This window comes from Aegilops tauschii, chromosome 5 (assembly GCF_002575655.3).
Source record: "Aegilops tauschii subsp. strangulata cultivar AL8/78 chromosome 5, Aet v6.0, whole genome shotgun sequence".
NCBI lineage: Eukaryota > Viridiplantae > Streptophyta > Magnoliopsida > Poales > Poaceae > Aegilops > Aegilops tauschii.
This window is the reverse complement of record NC_053039.3, coordinates 70,599,011-70,618,529: the sequence shown is the minus strand read 5'-3', so window position 1 is coordinate 70,618,529 and position 19,519 is coordinate 70,599,011.

Sequence of the window (19,519 nt, the reverse complement as noted above, 5' to 3'; positions counted from 1 at the left end):
AGAGCTTGCCGCGACGACTCTTGGTCATCCGGCCCATAGTGTATCCCTTGAGCCCTTCGAAGCTGCCCTTCAAGAACTCAAATCCACCGTGCGCTGGCCCCACGGTGGGCGCCAACTGTCGTGGAATTGGCACGGCAGATGTCCTCGAGCTAGGACTTAGTCGTGGAGCCATCGCAGCTAGGAAGCTTAAAGGGGTTAAACGGGACAAGGAACACGAGGGTTATACTGGTTCGGCCCCTTACGGTGAAGGTAAAAGCCTACGTCCAGTTGAGGTGGTATTGATTATGGTTTCGATGACCAGGGAGCTTAATTGCTATGCCTGGCTCTCGATGAGATCTTACTTGTCCCTAAACCACCGCCGGGTCGTCCCTTTATATAGAGAGGTTGACGCCCAGTGGCTCTCAGAATCCCGGCCGGCTCATAAGAGTGTCCAGCTCGGACTCTCAACTATTCTTGCCTTACACTACAAGTCTTGCCATACGGCGGTTTATCACTATGGGCCTTAAGCCACATCCGGGTCTTAGGCCCATCATTGACCCGCCGTCTTCAAGCTTGGTACTGGTCTTCGCGTGATGACCATTATGAGTAACCCGGCCCCTCCTGGCGGCTGACTCTAAGGGTTATATCCTCACCAAAAACTATAGCCCCGGCTCTACTTTTATCATATATAAAATCCAAAATTACCTTGCTGCAATTTATTTACCGTTATCCTATTTTGTGTTTTAATCTATCTATCTATCACTACAGATTTGATCCTTGCAATTAACCGCCGAGGGGATTGACAACCCCCTTGTTTGTCTTGGGTGCAACTATTTCCTTTTGTGTGTGTAGGTGCTGCTAACGAGGTTTCGCCTGGTTCTCCTACTGGATAGATAAACTTGGTTCTTAACTGAGGGAAGTACTTATCTCTACTATACTGCATCATCCTCTCCTCTTCGGGGAAATCCCAACGCAGCTCACAAGTAGCATGGGTGCAAATCCATAAAACACGTCCTTATAATATATCGAACAACCATTATCTTCTGATTTATAAGAAAATCCGTCACCTATAAAACATGATCCAGAGATAATGTTCTTACATAACTTTGAAATGAAATAACAATTATGTAGTTCTAAAACAAATCCTGGAGGTAAGCTCAAAGACATGACACCGACGGCTTGAGTCGCAATCCCATCACCATTCCTGACTCGCATCATGACCTCATTTCTACTTATCTTGCGAATCTTCTGTAGTCCCTGCATCATGTTGCAAATGTGGGCAACATATCCGGTATCAAGTACTCATGACTTGGAGTTTTCAGCAAGTAGAATATCAATAACATTAACTTGTATAACTTTTATACCTTTACCAGAAGACGAGTTCTTCTTATCCGCCAGATACTTCAAGCAATTTATTTTCCAGTGTCCTTTCTCTTTGCAATAGAAACATGTAGTCTCATGAGATGCTCCACCCTTGTTCCTTTTGGTGTTGTGTTTCTTCTTGAAACTTTTTGTTTTGTTCACCAATAACTTTTGTTGGTTCTGCAACCCAATCTTATTGGTTTTGAGCATCGCTTCATAAAGCGAAGTGAGGAGTACATTTTATGGTGTCTTGGGAAAATCAACTCCCATTGCAGTTATACTATCATAATAGTCTCCAAATCCTAGAACCTTGCTTAACACCTTCAGTTATCTTCCATTGCTTCAGTCATCTCGTGAACTTCAGCTGGTTCTTTGTGGTACGGAACTTCCAGTGTCTCGACAACCTCGATAGTACTGGATTGTTCAAAACGTTTCTGTAACACAATGTCCATGCAAGATAACGTAATGCTCTTGACAACACTGAAATCGTTCTTGCGAGATAAAAACACGTTGATGACATCTTGCGACGTTCCAGGCACCGGGTAGTCACCAAGTGGTTGATTCAGCACATATTCTTTCTTTGCACTCCTGAGAACACATCTCAGGGTGTGGATCCAATCCTCATAGTCTCCACCATTCTTAGCCAACTTTTCTTTCTCAAACAATGCTACTCAATTGAAACTATTGCAAGCCATTGATCTACAACAATAAACACAAGATTCACTTTAGACACAATTCATAATTAATATGGCACTAGTGTTTAAACAAGTTTTAGTTTAAAGTGCACTCGCTCAAATTAATATCTCTCATAGTTAATTGTGAGTGATTCAAGATCCAAGTCTAGTTCTCAGCCATTGATGTGGACATAACAGATGATGAGAACTTTGACCAGTGGGCAAACTTTTGCCGATCATATCTCCATATGATTCTTGTTCATCTTTCGATGCTTCATGCTCCGAGCTCAGAATGATTCTCCTAGAACTTGAAGACAACAAAGTGCTATTTGCATACATGGTCTAACCATCCCCATCTTAGACCTCACGCCCCGTTTGTACTAATGTGGACATGACGCACACCGAAATGCTACGTCTTATAGAGGGTTGCAACAATGGGAAGAGCACCTTTTAACTTGATATTTAGTGTTAGAGATCACCCTAATAAGTGACTACTGCGCAATCAAAGGGTGCAAACAACAGAGGGATAAACATCTCAGGCAATTCATAATAGCATGATATGGTATAGCCCTGGGCGCCGGGAGTTCTCCATGAACGTCTGTAATCTCCAATTTAAGCGACGTGATGGCCAATATTTCGTTGCCGTGTCGGCAGTCTCAGAAAACGTTGTGGTGGCAGTTGTTTCAGAAAACGTTGTCGTGGCACAAAAATATGAAATTCCGCTGTGCACAAAATTATAGCTCCTCATCCTGTGCCTGGTACACCCTCTCCTCATCGGGGTCCTTCGTGTATGTCTTGCCACTGTCACCTGTAACCTATCTCCACGATATTTACATTAAGGTCACAATCTCGTGGCTCCAGCCATCAAGCGGTGCCGCGCAGGCCACTTAACATTACAACATATAACCATCACATACATAAACTCATTATCATGACGAAGGCTATACCACATCATATGCAAACCCTGCAAAACCAAGTTAGACGTCCTCTAGTTGGTTTGGCAAATTTTAAATGCATGGATTCTAGGGTTTCCGGATAAACATAGCTACCTACATGCACACCATAAAGTGATAATCCTTGTTGCTAGATTAACTTTCGGGGTGTGTGAAAGAAGAGACTTAATTAAAAATCTTGTTCCCCCACACTAAACTTCGTCTAATATGCATGACCCCCTAGAAGATCATCCATCTTCATAGCCCACTTGCATACGTGACGGTTCACTGTTCTTAACTATGGTGAAGTGTTGGGGAACGTAGTAATTTCAAAAAAATTCCTACGCACACGCAAGATCATGGTGATGCATAGCAACGAGAGGGGAGAGTGTGTCCACGTACCCTCGTAGACCGAAAGCGGAAGCGTTAGCACAACGCGGTTGATGTAGTCGTACGTCTTCACAATCCGACCGATCAAGTACCGAACGCACGGCACCTCCGAGTTCAGCACACGTTCAGCCCGATGACGTCCCTCGAACTCCGATCCAGCCGAGTGTTGAGGGAGAGTTTCGTCAGCACGACGGCGTGGTGACGATGATGATGTTCTACCGACGCAGGGCTTCGCCTAAGCACTGCTACGATATTATCGAGGTGGACTATGGTGGAGGGGGCACCACACACGGCTAAAAGATCAATGATCAATTGTTGTGTCCCCAAGGGGTGCCCCCCTCCCCATATATAAAGGAGTGGAGGAGCGGGAGGGCCGGCCCTCTCTATGGCGCGCCCTAGGAGGAGTCCTACTCCCACCGGGAGTAGGATTCCCCCCTTCCAAGTAGTAAGAGTAGGAGTCAAGGAAACGGGAGAGATGTAACACCCCGGATGTAACTTTCCATAATTGTAACTCCAACTCTTGCCATTTTCAGCTATGTGTTATGATATTCCCTCCGTGGTCGGGTTTTGTTTTTCGTTTTGCATTTTTTTCATGTCATGCATCCCATATCATGTCATCATGTGCATTGCATTTGCATACGTGTTCGTCTCATGCATCCGAGCATTTTCCCCGTTGTCCGTTTTGTAATCCGGCACTCCTATCTCCTCCGGCGCCTCCCCTCTTGTTTTCTTTTCGTGAGTGGGTGTTGAACATTCTCGGAATGGACCGAGGCTTGCCAAGTGGCCTTGGTATACCACCGGTAGACCACCTGTCAAGTTTCGTGCCATTTGGAGGTCGTTTGGTGCTCCAATGGTTAACCGGGTAACCGCGAAGTCCTTTTGTGTGTTGCAGCAAAAAAAAACCTCCAAAACAGCCCAACACCCCTCTAAGTCACTTCCATGCTCTAGGTCGTTCGATCACGATCGTGTGGGCGAAAACCGCACCCCATTTGGACTCTCCTAGCTCACTCTACCTATATATATGTGTCCCTCCCCGAAATTTTCCGCAGATCAAACCCTAGCCCCGTTCCTCTCTCCGCGCCGGACATGTCCGTCTCCGCCGGACACAGTCGCCGCCGCCGCCCGTGCCAATCCGATCGTGCCACGTGTCCCCGCCGCCGGCCCGCGCGGCCCCCTTCTGGCCCGCGGGGCCCGACCGCCGGCGCCCGCGCCCGAGGCCCCCGCCGCCCGCGCGCCTCCTCCCTCCGTCGCCGCGCCGCCACCGCGCGCCTCGCCGCCGAGCCCGCGCTACCGCAGCCAGAGCCCCGCCGCCGCCGTCCTCCTCCGGCGCCGCGCCTCCTCGCCGCCTCCTTCCCCGAGCTCCTCTCTGGCCGGCTCCGCCCCGAGCTCCGGCGAGCCGCCGTGCGCCCGAACCCTAGCCGAGCCAGATCCCGATCTGGTCAACCCGAGGTTGACTCTCCCCTCTCCCCGAAATATTCCAAGTCCTAGATTTCTTACATTACATGCTCCTGTTCATCGCATCATAACTCTCTGCATATAGCTCCGTTTTGTGTGTGTAATATATCGGAATGTTTGTCTCGAGATGCTCTTCATTTTGTTCCATTATACCATCTTCATTTGAGTTCATCTTGGCGCCCAAATCTCTGATGCAAGAGTGCTAGTTGCTGTTATCTGCTGTTACTTATCAGAACTTGAGGATTTGTTATTTTTTGTTGCATTTATTGTGTGCATCTTATGGGCATGAGCTCTACATGTGTTTTGATGTATGTCATGCCATCTTTACAGAGATATATGCCATGTTTTTTTGTGATCTCTGTGGTGACTAGCACAAGCATGCAAACTAGGCCTCGTGATGTTTCTGTTTTCAGGGACGTAGTAATTTTACCAAGTCTGTGACTGCTGTTATTTTGTTGCTATGTATCCATGTGTCTACAGAGAGATCCATGCTCCTTTTGGAGATGTCTAGTAAGGATGTTTTGTAGATAATGTTGTAGTTGATCCATCCATGCCCTTGTTTGCAATTATGGAGTGCCCTAGCATGACTCAATCTTGCTCTACTTTTGCTATAAAATATTTCTGGCAGATTGTTAACATGATATTCAATTTTGCCAAGGTTGTTGTAGTTGTTTCATAAATGCTATGTATTTTCTCTTGCCATGGATAGCTTCATCAACATGCCATCTTACTGTAGGTATGCTTGTTTTGTCATGCGTTGCTTTGTGGTTAGTGCATCAAGCTCACCAAGATGCCCTCATAATGTCTGTTTCTGCCATGCTCTGTTTTCTGCTAAGTCTGGAACCTGTTAACGAAACTTGCTATGTTTACATGGTTGCCATCATATCCTCTGGTCCTTTTTGGCTTATTGTCAGTAAGGGATTTTTGTCATATGCATTTAGTAGAATACTTCCATGCCTTGTTTGGCCATGTTAAGTTCCTGTAGCATGTTGATTTCGTGCTCTTAACATTGCTACCTGATGCTGTTTCAGTCATGTCCAGTATTTTCACCAAGTCTGTGAACCTGATATCTTTTGCACTTTTGCCATGCTTGTTTGAACCTGTTATGTTGTGATCTAGCCGTAGCTCAGTGTTCATATTTTGTCAAGCATCTCCTGTAGATTACTGACATATGCTTTGTTGCTATGTTGGAGGGCTGTAGCTTTGTTACTTGTTGCATTCTAAGTGCTATCATGCTGTTAATCGCAGATTCGTGTCATTCTTGTTTTGCTTGCCATTTGCAAACCGTGCATCCGTTTCCGGTGATCTTTATATCGATTTCAACCGAAATCATCTCATCTTTCCAGTGGCATACTTGGTTTGCCAAGTTACTGCCTTGTTCATCATTTTTCGTCCGGAGCACGCATATGCACCGCATATCATATCTTGCATATCATTCATGTATTGCATCATGTTGCTTGTGCATTCCCCGTGATTGATTGTGGTTCCGTTGCTTGTGTCCTTATTTTGGGTAGAGCCGGGAGACGAGTTCGTGAATGAGCAACCTGTTGAGTACGCTTACGAGGATCAAGCTTTCGACAACTCTGAGAACCTTGGAGGCAAGATGACCATACCCTCGAAATCACTTCTATCTTTGCTTTTCTAGTTGTTCGCTCTATTGCTATGCTGCGCTACCTACCACCTGCTATATCATGCCTGCCATATTTCCATGTCAAGCCTCTAACCATCCTTTCCTAGCAAACCGTTGTTTGGCTATGTTACCGCTTTTGCTCAGCCCCTCTTATAGCGTTGTTAGTTGCAGGTGAAGTTGAAGATTGCTCCATGTTGGAACATGATTATGTTGGGATATCACAATATCTCTTATTTTATTAATGCATCTATATACTTGGTAAAGGGTGGAAGGCTCGGCCTTATGCCTGGTGTTTTGTTCCACTCTTGCCTCCCTAGTTTTCCGTCATACCGGTGTGATGTTCCTTGATTTTGCGTTCCTTACGCGGTTGGGTGATTTATGGGACCCCCTTGACAGTTCGCTTTGAATAAAACTCCACCAGCAAGGCCCAACCTTGGTGTTACCATTCGCCTACCTAAGCCTTTTTCCCTTGGGTTCTGCAGACTCAAGGGTCATCTTTATTTACCCCCCCCCCCCAGGCCAGTTCTCCTTCGAGTGCTGGTCCAAACCGAGAGATGTATGGCGCCCCCTGGGCAACCAGGGTCTATGCCAACCCGACGTCTTGCTCATCCGGTGTGCCCTGAGAACGAGATATGTGCAGCTCCTATCGGAATTTGTCGGCACATACGGGCGGCTTTGCTGGTCTTGTTTTACCATTGTCGAAATGTCTTGTAAACCGGGATTCCAAGACTGATCGGGTCTTTCCGGGAGAAGGTTTATCCTTCGTTGACCGTGAGAGCTTATAATGGGCTAAGTTGGGACACCCCTGCAGGGTATTATCTTTCGAAAGCCGTCCCCGCGGTTATGCGGCAGATGGGAATTTGTTAATATCCGGTTGTAGAGAACTTGACACTTGACCTTAATTAAAACGCATCAACCACGTGTGTAGCCGTGAGGGTCTCTTCTCGGCGGAGTCCGGGAAGTGAACACGGTTCTTGTGTTATGTTTGACGTAAGTAGGAGTTCAGGATCACTTCTTGATCATTGATATTTCACGACCGTTCCGTTGCTTCTCTTCTCGCTCTTATTTGTGTATGTTAGCCACCATATATGCTTAGTGCTTGCTGCAGCTCCACCCTTTTACCTCATCTTTCCTATAATCTTAAATAGTCTTGATCTCGCGGGTGTGAGATTGCTGAGTCCTCGTGACTCACAGATACTTCCAAAACAGTTGCAGGTGCCGATGATACCAGTGCAAGTGACGCAACCGAGCTCAAGTGGGAGCTCGATGAAGATCTTGTTCGTTGTGTTGTTTCTTTTCATGTTGATCAGTAGTGGAGCCCAGTTGGGACGATTGGGGATCTAGCAGTTGGGTTGTCTTCTTTTATTTTGGTTCTGTAGTCGGACCTATGTATGTACCTTGAATGATGTATGAATTCATTTATGTATTGTGTGAAGTGGCGATTGTAAGCCAACTCTTTATCCCATTCTTGTTCATTACATGGGTTTGTGTGAAGATGACCCTTCTTGCGACAAAACCACAATGCGGTTATGCCTCTAAGTCGTGCCTCGACACGTGGGAGATATAGCCGCATCGTGGGTGTTACAAGAGAGAATAGAAGGAAGGAGGGGACGCAGCCCTCCCCCTACTCCAATTCGGACTAGGCCTTGGGGGGCGCCCAGCCTCTCCTATCTCTTTCCCCTAAAGTCCAATAAGGCCCATATACTCCCCGGCGAATTCCCGTAACTCTCCGGTACTCCGAAAAAATACCCGAATCACTCGGAACCTTTCCGATGTCCGAATATAGTCGTCCAATATATCGATCTTTATGTCTCGACCATTTCGAGACTCCTCGTCATGTCTCCGATCTCATTCGGGACTCCGAACTACCTTCGTTACATCAAAACACATAAACTCATAATATAACCATCATCGAACTTTAAGCGTGCGGACTCTATGGGTTCAAGAACAATGTAGACATGACCGAGACACGTCTCCGGTCAATAACCAATAGCGGAACCTGGATGCTCATATTGGCTCCCACATATTCTACGAAGATCTTTATCGGTCAAACCGCATAACAACATACGTTGTTCCCTTTGTCATCGGTATGTTACTTGCCCGAGATTCGATCATCGGTATCTCAATACCTAGTTCAATCTCGTTACCGGCAAGTCTCTTTACTCGTTCCGTAATACATCATCCCACAACTAACTCACTAGTTACAATGCTTGCAAGGCTTATAGTGATGTGCATTACCGAGTGGGCCCAGAGATACCTCTCCAACAATTGGAGTGACAAATCCTAATCTCGAAATACGCCAACCCAACAAGTACCTTCGGAGACACCTGTACATCACCTTTATAATCACCCATTTACGTTGTGACGTTTGGTAGCACACAAAGTGTTCCTCCGGTAAACGGGAGTTGCATAATCTCATAGTCATAGGAACATGTATAAGTCATGAAGAAAGCAATAGCAGAATACTAAACGATCAAGTGCTAAGCTAACGGAATGGGTCAAGTCAATCACATCATTCTCCTAATGATGTGATCCCGTTAATCAAATGACAACTCATGTCTATGGCTAGGAAACATAACCATCTTTGATCAACGAGCTAGTCAAGTAGAGGCATACTAATGACACTCTGTTTGTCTATGTATTCACACAAGTATTATGTTTCCGGTTAATACAATTCTAGCATGAATAATAAACATTTATCATGAAATAAGGAAATAAATAATAACTTTATTATTGCCTCTAGGGCATATTTCCTTCAGTCTCCCACTTGCACTAGAGTCAATAATCTAGATCACATCACCATGTGATTTAACATCAATAGTTCACATCACCATGTGATTAACACCCATAGTTCACATCGTCATCTGACCAACACCCAAAGGGTTTACTAGAGTCAATAATCTAGTTCACATGGCTATGTGATTAACACCCAAAGAGTACTAAGGTGTGATCATGTTTTGCTTGTGAGAGAAGTTTAGTCAACGGGTCTGCCATATTCAGATCCGTATGTATTTTGCAAATTTCTATGTCTACAATGCTCTGAACGGAGCTACTTTAGCTAATTGCTCCCACTTTCAATATGTATCCAGATGAAGACTTAGAATTATCTAGATCAGCGCCAAAACTTGTATCGATGTAACCCTTTTACGACGAACCTTTTGTCACCTCCATAATCGAGAAACATATCATTATTCCACTAAGGATAATTTTGACCGCTGTCCAGTGATCTACTCCTAGATCACTATTGTACTCCCTTGCCAAAATCAGTGTAGGGTATACAATAGATCTGGTACATAGCATGGCATACTTTATAGAACCTATGGCTGAGGCATAGGGAATGACTTTCATTTTCTTTCTATCTTCTGTCGTGGTCGGGCTTTGAGTCTTACTCAATTTCACACCTTGTAACACAGGCAAGAACTCTTTCTTTGACTGTTCCATTTTGAACTACTTCAAAATCTTGTCAAGGTATGTACTCATTAAAAAAACTTATCAAGCGTTTTGATCTATCTCTATAGATCTTGATGCTCAATATGTAAGCAGCTTCACCGAGGTCTTTCTTTGAAAAACTCCTTTCAAACACTCCTTTATGCTTTGCAGAATAATTCTACATTATTTCCAATCAACAATATGTCATTCACATATACTTATCAGAAATGTTGTAGTGCTCCCACTCACTTTCTTGTAAATACAGGCTTCACCGCAAGTCTGTATAAAACTATATGTTTTGATCAACTCATCAAAGCGTATATTCCAACTCTGAGATGCTTGCACCAGTCCATAGATGGATCGCTGGAGCTTGCACATTTTGTTAACACCTTTAAGATCGACAAAACCTTCTGATTGCATCATATACAACTCTTCTTTAATAAATCCATTAAGGAATGCAATTTTGTTTATCCATTTGCCAGATTTCATAAAATGCGGCAATTGCTAACATGATTCGGACAGACTTAAGCATAGATACGAGTGAGAAACTCTCATCGTAGTCAACACCTTGAACTTGTCGAAAACCTTTTGCGACAATTCTAGCTTTGTAGATAGTAGCACTACTATCAACGTTCGTCTTCCTCTTGAAGATCCATTTAATCTCAATGGCTCGCCGATCATTTGGGCAAGTCAATCAAAGTCCATACTTTGTTCTCATACATGGATCCCATCTCAGAATTCATGGCCTCAAACCATTTCGCGGAATCTGGGCTCATCATCGCTTCCTCATAATTCGTAGGTTCGTCATGGTCAAGTAACATGACCTCTAGAATAGGATTAGCGTACCACTCTGGTGCGGATCTCACTCTGGTTGACCTACGAGGTTCGGTAGTAACTTGATCTGAAGTTACATGATCATCATCATTAGCTTCCTCACTAATTGGTGTAGGAGTCACAGGAACAGATTTCTGTGATGAACTACTTTCCAATAAGGGAGCAGGTACAGTTACCTCATCAAGTTCTACTTTCCTCCCACTCATTTCTTTCGAGAGAAACTCCTTCTCTAGAAAGGATCCATTCTTAGCAACGAATATCTTGCCTTCGGATCTGTGATAGAAGGTGTACCCAACAGTAACTTTTGGGTATCCTATGAAGACGCACTTTTCCGATTTGGGTTTGAGCTTATCAGGATGAAACTTTTTCACATAAGCATCGCAACCCCAAACTTTAAGAAACGACGGCTTAGGTTTCTTGCCAAACCATAGTTCATACGGTGTTGTCTCAACGGATTAGACGGTGCCCTATTTAATGTGAATGCAGCTGTCTCTAATGCATAACCCCAGAACGATAGTGGTAAATCGGTAAGAGACATCATAGACGGCTTATGTTTCAAATATTTCAGACTTATGTTTCATCAAGTATATATACCCATATCTGCTCAAATCATCTGTGAAGGTCAGAAAATAACGATACCCGCCGCAAGCCTCAACACTCATCGGATCGCATACATCAGTATGTATTATTTCCAATAAGCCAGTTGCTTGCTCCATTGTTCCGGAGAACAGAGTTTTAGTCATCTTGCCCATAAGGCATGGTTCGCAAGCATCAAGTGATTCATAATCAAGTGATTCCAAAATCCCATCAGCATGGAGTTTCTTCATGCGCTTTACACCAATATGACCTAAACGGCAGTGCCACAAATAAGTTGCACTATCATTATTAACTTTGCATCTTTTGGCTTCAATATTATGAATATGTGTATCACTACGATCGAGATCCAACAAACCATTTTCGTTGGTGTGTATGACCATAGAAGGTTTTTATTCATGTAAATAGAACAACAATTGTTCTCTAACTTAAATGAATAACCGTATTGCAATAAACATGATCAAATGATATTCATGCTCAACGCAAACAACAAATAACACTTATTTAGGTTCAATACTAATCCCGAAAGTATAGGGAGTCTGCGATGATGATCATATCAATCTTGGAACCACTTCCAACACACATCGTCACTTCACCTTTAACTAGTCTCTGTTTATTCTGCAACTCCCGTTTCGAGTTACTAATCTTAGCAACTGAACTAGTATCAAATACTGAGGGGTTGCTATAAACACTAGTAAAGTACACATCAATAACATGTATATCAAATATACCTTTGTTCACTTTGCCATCCTTCTTATCCGCCAAATACTTGGGGCAGTTCCGCTTCCAGTGACCAGTTCCTTTGTAGTAGAAGCACTCAGTCTCAGGCTTAGGTCCAGACTTGGGCTTCTTCACTTGAGCAGCAACTCGCTTGTCGTTCTTCTTGAAGTTCCCCTTCTTCCCTTTGCCCTTTTCTTGAAACTAGTGGTCTTGTCAACCATCAACACTTCATGTTTTTCTTGATTTCTACCCTCGTCGATTTCAGCATCACGAAGAGCTTGGGAATCATTTCCATTATCCCTTGCATATTATAGTTCATCACGAAGTTCTAGTACCTTGGTGATAGTGACTAGAGAACTCTGTCAATCACTATCTTATCTGGAAGATTAACTCCCACTTCATTCAAGTGATTGTAGTACTCAGACATTCTGAGCACATGCTCACTAGCTGAGCAATTCTCCTCCATCTTGTTGGCAAAGTACTGTCAGAGGTCTCATACCTCTCGACACGGGCATGAGTATGAAATACCAATTTCAACTCTTAGAACATCTTATATGCTCTGTGGTGTTCAAAACATTTTTGAAGTCCCGGTTCTAAGCCGTAAAGCATGGTTCACTAAACTATCAAGTAGTCATCATACCGAGCTTTTGTCAAACGTTCATAACGTCTGCATCTGCTCCTGCAATAGGTCTGTCACCTAGCGGTGCATCAAGCACATAATACTTCTGTGCAGCAATGAGGTTAATCCTCAGATCACGGACCAAGTCCGCATCATTGCTACTAACATCTTTCAACTTAGTTTTCTCTAGGAACATATCAAAATAAAACAGGGGAGCAAAACGCGAGCTATTGATCTACAACATAGATATGCTAATACTACCGGAACTAAGTTCATGATAAATTTAAGTTCAATTAATCATATTACTTAAGAACTCCCACTTAGATAGACATCCCTCTAATCCTCTAAGTGATCACATGATCCAAATCAACTAAACCATGTCTGATCATCACGTGAGATGGAGTAGTTTCAATGGTGAACATCACTATGTTGATCATGTCTACTATATGATTCACGCTCGACCTTTCGGTCTCAGTGTTCCGAGGCCATATCTGTTATATGCTAGGCTCGTCAAGTTTAACCTGAGTATTCTGCGTGTGCAACTGTTTTGCACCCGTTGTATTTGAACGTAGAGCCTATCACACCCGATCATCACGTGGTGTCTCAGCACGAAGAACTTTCGCAACGGTGCATACTCAGGGAGAACACTTATACCTTGATAATTTAGTGAGAGATCATCTTATAATGCTATCAGTAATCAAAGCAAGATAAGATGCATAAAAGATAAACATCACATGCAATCAATATAAGTGATATGAAATGGCCATCATCATCTTGTGCTTGTGATCTCCATCTCCGAAGCACCATCATGATCACCATCGTAACCGGTGCGACACCTTGATCTCCATCGTAGCATCGTTGTCGTCTCGCCAACTTATGCTTCTACGACTATCGCTACCGCTTAGTGATAAAGTAAAGCATTACAGGGCATTTGCATTGCATACAATAAAGCGACAACCATATGGCTCCTGCCAGTTGCCGATAACTCGGTTACAAAACATGATCATCTCATACAATAAAATATAGCATCATGCATTGACCATATCACATCACAACATGCCCTGCAAAAACAAGTTAGACGTCATCTACTTTGTTGTTGCAAGTTTTACGTGGCTGCTACGGACTGAGCAAGAACCGTTCTTACCTACGCATCAAAACCACAACGATAGTTTGTCAAGTTGGTGATGTTTTAACCTTCGCAAGGACCGGGCGTAGCCACTCTCGGTTCAACTAAAGTTGGAGAAACTGACACCCGCTAGTCACCTGTATGCATAGCACGGCGGTAAAATCAGTCTCGCGTAAGCGTACGCGTAATGTCGGTCCGGGCCGCTTCATCCAACAATACCGCCGAACCAAAGTATGACATGTTGGTAAGCAGTATGACGTATATCGCCCACAACTCACTTATGTTCTACACGTGCATATAACATCAACGCATAAAACCAGGCTCGAATGCCACTGTTGGGGAACGTAGTAATTTCAAAAAAAATCCTACGCACACGCAAGATCATGGTGATGCATAGCAACGAGAGGGGAGAGTGTGTCCACGTACCCTCGTAGACCGAAAGCAGAAGCGTTAGCACAACGCGGTTGACGTAGTCGTACGTCTTCACGATCTAACCGATCAAATACCGAACGCACGGCACCTCCGAGTTCAGCACACGTTCAGCCCGATGACGTCCCTCGAACTCCGATCCAGCCGGGTGTTGAGGGAGAGTTTCGTCAGCACGATGGTGTGGTGACGATGATGATGTTCTACCGACGCAGGGCTTCGCCTAAGCACCGCTACGATATTATCGAGGTGGACTATGGTGGAGGGGGGCACCGCACACGGCTAAAAGATCAATGATCAATTGTTGTGTCCCCAAGGGGTGCCCCCCTCCCCGTATATAAAGGAGTGGAGGAGGGGGAGGGCCGGCCCTCTCTATGGCGCGCCCTAGGAGGAGTCCTACTCCTACCGGGAGTAGGATTCCCCCCTTCCAAGTAGTAAGAGTAGGAGTCAAGGAAAGGGGAGAGAGAAGAGAAGGAAGGAGGGGGCGCAGCCCCTCCCCCTAGTCCAATTCGGACTAGGCCTTGGGGGCGCCCAGCCTCTCCTCTCTCTTTCCCCTAAAGCCCAATAAGGCCCATATACTCCCCGGCGAATTCCCGTAACTCTCCGGTACTCCGAAAAATACCTGAATCACTCGGAACCTTTCCGATGTCCGAATATAGTCGTCCAATATATCGATCTTTACGTATAGACCATTTCGAGACTCCTCGTCATGTCCCCGATCTCATCCAGGACTCCGAACTACCTTCGATACATCAAAACACATAAACTCATAATATAACCGTCATCGAACTTTAAGCGTGCGGACCCTACGGGTTCAAGAACAATGTAGACATGACTGAGACACGTCTCCGGTCAATAACCAATAGCGGAACCTGGATGCTCATATTGGCTCCCACATATTCTACGAAGATCTTTATCGGTCAAACCGCATAACAACATACGTTGTTCCCTTTGTCATCGGTATGTTACTTGCCCGATATTCGATCGTCGGTATCTCAATACCTAGTTCAATCTCGTTACCGGCAAGTCTCTTTACTCGTTCTGTAACACATCATCCCGCAACTAACTTATTAGTCACAATGCTTGCAAGGCTTATAGTGATGTGCATTACCGAGTGGGCCCAAAGATACCTCTCCGACAATCGGAGTGACAAATCCTAATCTCGAAATAAGCCAACCCAACAAGTACCTTCGGAGACACCTGTACATCACCTTTATTATCACCCATTTATGTTGTGACGTTTGGTAGCACACAAAGTGTTCCTCCGGTAATCTCATAGTCATAGGAACATGTATAAGTCATGAAGAAAGCAATAGCAGAATACTAAACGATCAAGTGCTAAGCTAACGGAATGGGTCAAGTCAATCACATCATTCTCCTAATGATGTGATCCTGTTAATCAAATGACAACTCATGTCTATGGCTAGGAAACATAACCATCTTTGATCAACGAGCTAGTCAAGTAGAGGCATACTAGTGACACTCTGTTTGTCTATGTATTCACACAAGTATTATGTTTCCGGTTAATAAAATTCTAGCATGAATAATAAAAATTTATCATGAAATAAGGAAATAAATAATAACTTTATTATTGCCTCTAGGGCATATTTCCTTCATGAAGCCCAAGGAATTGTTGGCAGATCGTCGATAGCCAGAGGTGAACGATTGTCATAACCTTGTGAAAAGCGACACCATGCCATCAATGAACTGAACCGAAGCAACACTCGAGGGAAGCATAGCAAGAACATCACCTTCAAAATCACATGTGATCTAGATCGAAACCTGCATCTACTCATAGAACCGCTCATGATGCCACTGTTGGGAAACGTAGTAAAAAACAAAAAAAACGCCCTATGAACACCCAGGAACAATAAGAAGATGCATATCGGGTTTGGATCAACGATCGTTATGGACTCTGGAATGGAGCAGAAGTAGACGAGACGGTGTAGTTCTTACTTGGAGTCCCTCGAACGTCGATGATGATCCCGCGAACCGCCCTCGAATGATCCCTCGAAAGGAAGACTGAAAGCACGACCTCTCTACTTGGTTGCAACTATACGGTCTTCACGATCCGGAAGTACTTCACCGTCCAGAGCTAATCATCGTCGGAGAGTTAGAGGGGGGAGATTAGAACCACACAGGGATTCTAATTATGAGGATTAGAGGTGGCTAGGGCTAGCTCTAATTAGTCAACTAGGACCAACTAGAACTAGATCAACTAGAGGAGGCTCCAAAACTTGTGTCACATAGGGTGGAATTCCTCTAGTATATATAGGTTTAGGGGAGAGGAGGGGGTGCCATAAAGGTGGGAAGGACTCCTCTCCCCTTGCGCCGGCCAAGGGGGAAGGAGGAGTCCTTCCCCCACTAGGATTCGGCCTCCCCATAAGGGGAAGGGGGGCGCCTCCCCTATTGGGCCCTTGTGGCCCAATTCCTTCTCCACATCTTGGCCTTATTAGGCTCATTGATATAAAATTTAATATATATGTTCCATCTATATATATATTAATCCGTAATACCCGGTATTACCTGATATTCATCGAAATCCTTCCGTGACCCCGAAACGCTTCCGGAACCTCTCAGAACTATTCCGGATATTAATGAAACAATTCCACAAATATATTCTCATCACTCCTATCACACTAACACTCAGTAGATCATGATTACATTAAGCTTGAGACCCCGTAGGTTCTGTAAATCATAGACATGAACAAAACTCCTTTGTTCAATAGCCGATGGCAGAACCGTGGACATCCATATCGGTCCCTATGATTACACGAATGATATTCGAGTGAACCTTTGGTTATCATGTGATGTTCCCTTTGCTTCGCGATACTTTACAAAACGCGGTGTGCATCAGTATCCTCTTGAGTCATCACCATGCTCACTATACTGTTGCTCCCGTTACCGGTTTTGTTCTTCTTTCTCGGTAACGTGTTCCGGCATCCCCATGACGTAGTCACCTGTGTCTGGCTAGACGATGATTGATGCCATCACACCGAGAGGGCCCTAAGAATATCTCTCCATCTTCGGAGGAGAAAATCCCACTCTTGAGCTATCCGTTCACTTGTCAAACTTTTTGGTGAACCCGAAAGTTGTCGTTATGATCACCTTGTTACAGATGATGTTTGAGCAACCCCAAAGCCCACCGTCCAGTAGGAAGTGACCGAGACACTCTCACGGTCTGAGGAACTAAAACAATGCTAACACTCCATGTTATAACAAATGATTTCAGACGATATAATCACAAAGTATAACGGACAAGTATTGGGTCGATTCAATATGACCATTCTTCTAAAGTCATACCCTCAATGGTGTTTAAGGGTTATCTTTACACTTAATGATATCCTAAGATCCGGAAAACGTGATCACCAACAACACTTGAGCCAGTCTTAGAAGCGAGACCGGGAACCTATTGTTAACCATTTATCATTTCACACGTGCATATGAGTTTTCCACTGAATCGCATATTCCGGGATCATAGCAGTTATAGCATGAAATATAAACTCTTAATTATGAATAATGGAAATATAATAATACAATATTATTGCCTCTCGGGCATATTTCCAAAAATTAGAACCACAATGGGCTTCTAATTATGAGGATTAGAGGAACTAGACCAAGCTCTAATTAGTCAATGGAGTGTTTTAACTCTGTAGAGTGTTTTGCACTTTACAGGGGACACGGCTAATCGATTAGGTTTTAACTCTGCAGAGTATTTTGCACTTTACCCACAAGAATCGTCCCCTCCTTTTAAGTCCTCGCACTGCTGGGTGTTTGAGAACAGGACGAACGAAACATGGTCTTTCAAAGAGTTACCCTGGCCACTGCTAGTTGCCCATCCAATCCTACCTTTCAAGTACATCTGCTAGCAACTATCCAGCCAGAGTCACAACTAAGATCGACCAAGCCAGAGCCCATAGTGACTTGTGGCTGTAAAGGTAAGATTCTGGGCATGAAGTATTCTTCTGTCTCTTTGAATCTGGGTGAAGCTTTCCGCAAGATGTCATGGTGCTTCTCCATGCATCCCAGGTCATCCACTGGTTGCTCCAGGGTGCCCATCAAAACCATCCTTGTAATGTTTCTTAAATGCTTGTCTCAATTCTCGAAGTCTTGAGGGTTTGTAGATGCAGACATTGCAGTTGTCATCTTGAAGTTGTCGTCATTCACGTAGAGTCCTCCTTCTCACTCCACTCCTAGATACTCATACCAATCCCCGTCTACTAAAGTGTAGAATTAAAATAAATAATGTTCCCGGGGCTTGATAACAGGGGTGTGGGTTCCTACCTCATGCTTCTACCCAACTACAAGAATCAATATCACTACTGGAGGAAATGTTGCAAAGGTGACACTAATTGCAATAAAAACATAGGTATGAACATATGGTCAAAGTGAACTTGCCTAGTAAGATTGATGAACATTATAACACTCTCGGAAATAACTTGATACTATTCGTCACTCTTCGATGAAAATCTATTTAAACAGACATTGCTTTCATATAAGCATTCAATCTAGCAATCATTCTCTAGCAATCAATGTAACAACCAATAAAAGCAATTAAGAATTCAATAACAAAACAAAATAAAATCGAAAGAAAACTTCAAAAGAAAACTATAAAGAACCTACTAGAGAAAATTCTATGACTTAACTACACCACAAAAATAGTTTTGTCCTAGGTAAAACTTAACAGCAAAGAAATAGTAAAACAACTAAGCAAAAAAAGGAATTTTAACTAGAGTTTTAACTAGCAAAGAGAAACACTTAAAAAGCTATTTTAAAACCTAAGTTATGATCAAAACAATATTAACTTAGAATTAAACCAAAAACAATTCCAACTATAATACAAATTGTTTCTTATCTAAAGTTAACAGAAAAGAAATTTTAATCAACTAATTTTTTTATAAAGTATTTGTTGTTAAAAGCTTTAATAGCAATAGGAATAAATCAAAACTAGGCATATAAGCTACTGTTTTAGAAAAACAAACTAAATAATCTTTTATAAATAAGTTTATTTATACCACTAGATAAACCAATAGCAAAAAGAATTAATTAAAAAAATAAAAATAAAAGGATTAAAGATAAAACAAAAGCAAAGTAAAAAAAATACTATTTTTGCGAAAACCCTAATTAAATTAATCAAAAGATATTTGTAAAATCTCTACTGGATAGACAAAATTCCTAGTGACAACTAGCAAAAAGAATCAAATTAAAAAAATTTAAACGCAAGATATAAGCAGAATAGTAGTTTGAACAAATTTGAGCAAATTCAAAATTAAAAACTTCAATTTTGAAAACTATTGGGTCCTACAAAAACTACATAAAATTTTGCAACTATTGCAAAAAGAATCACTC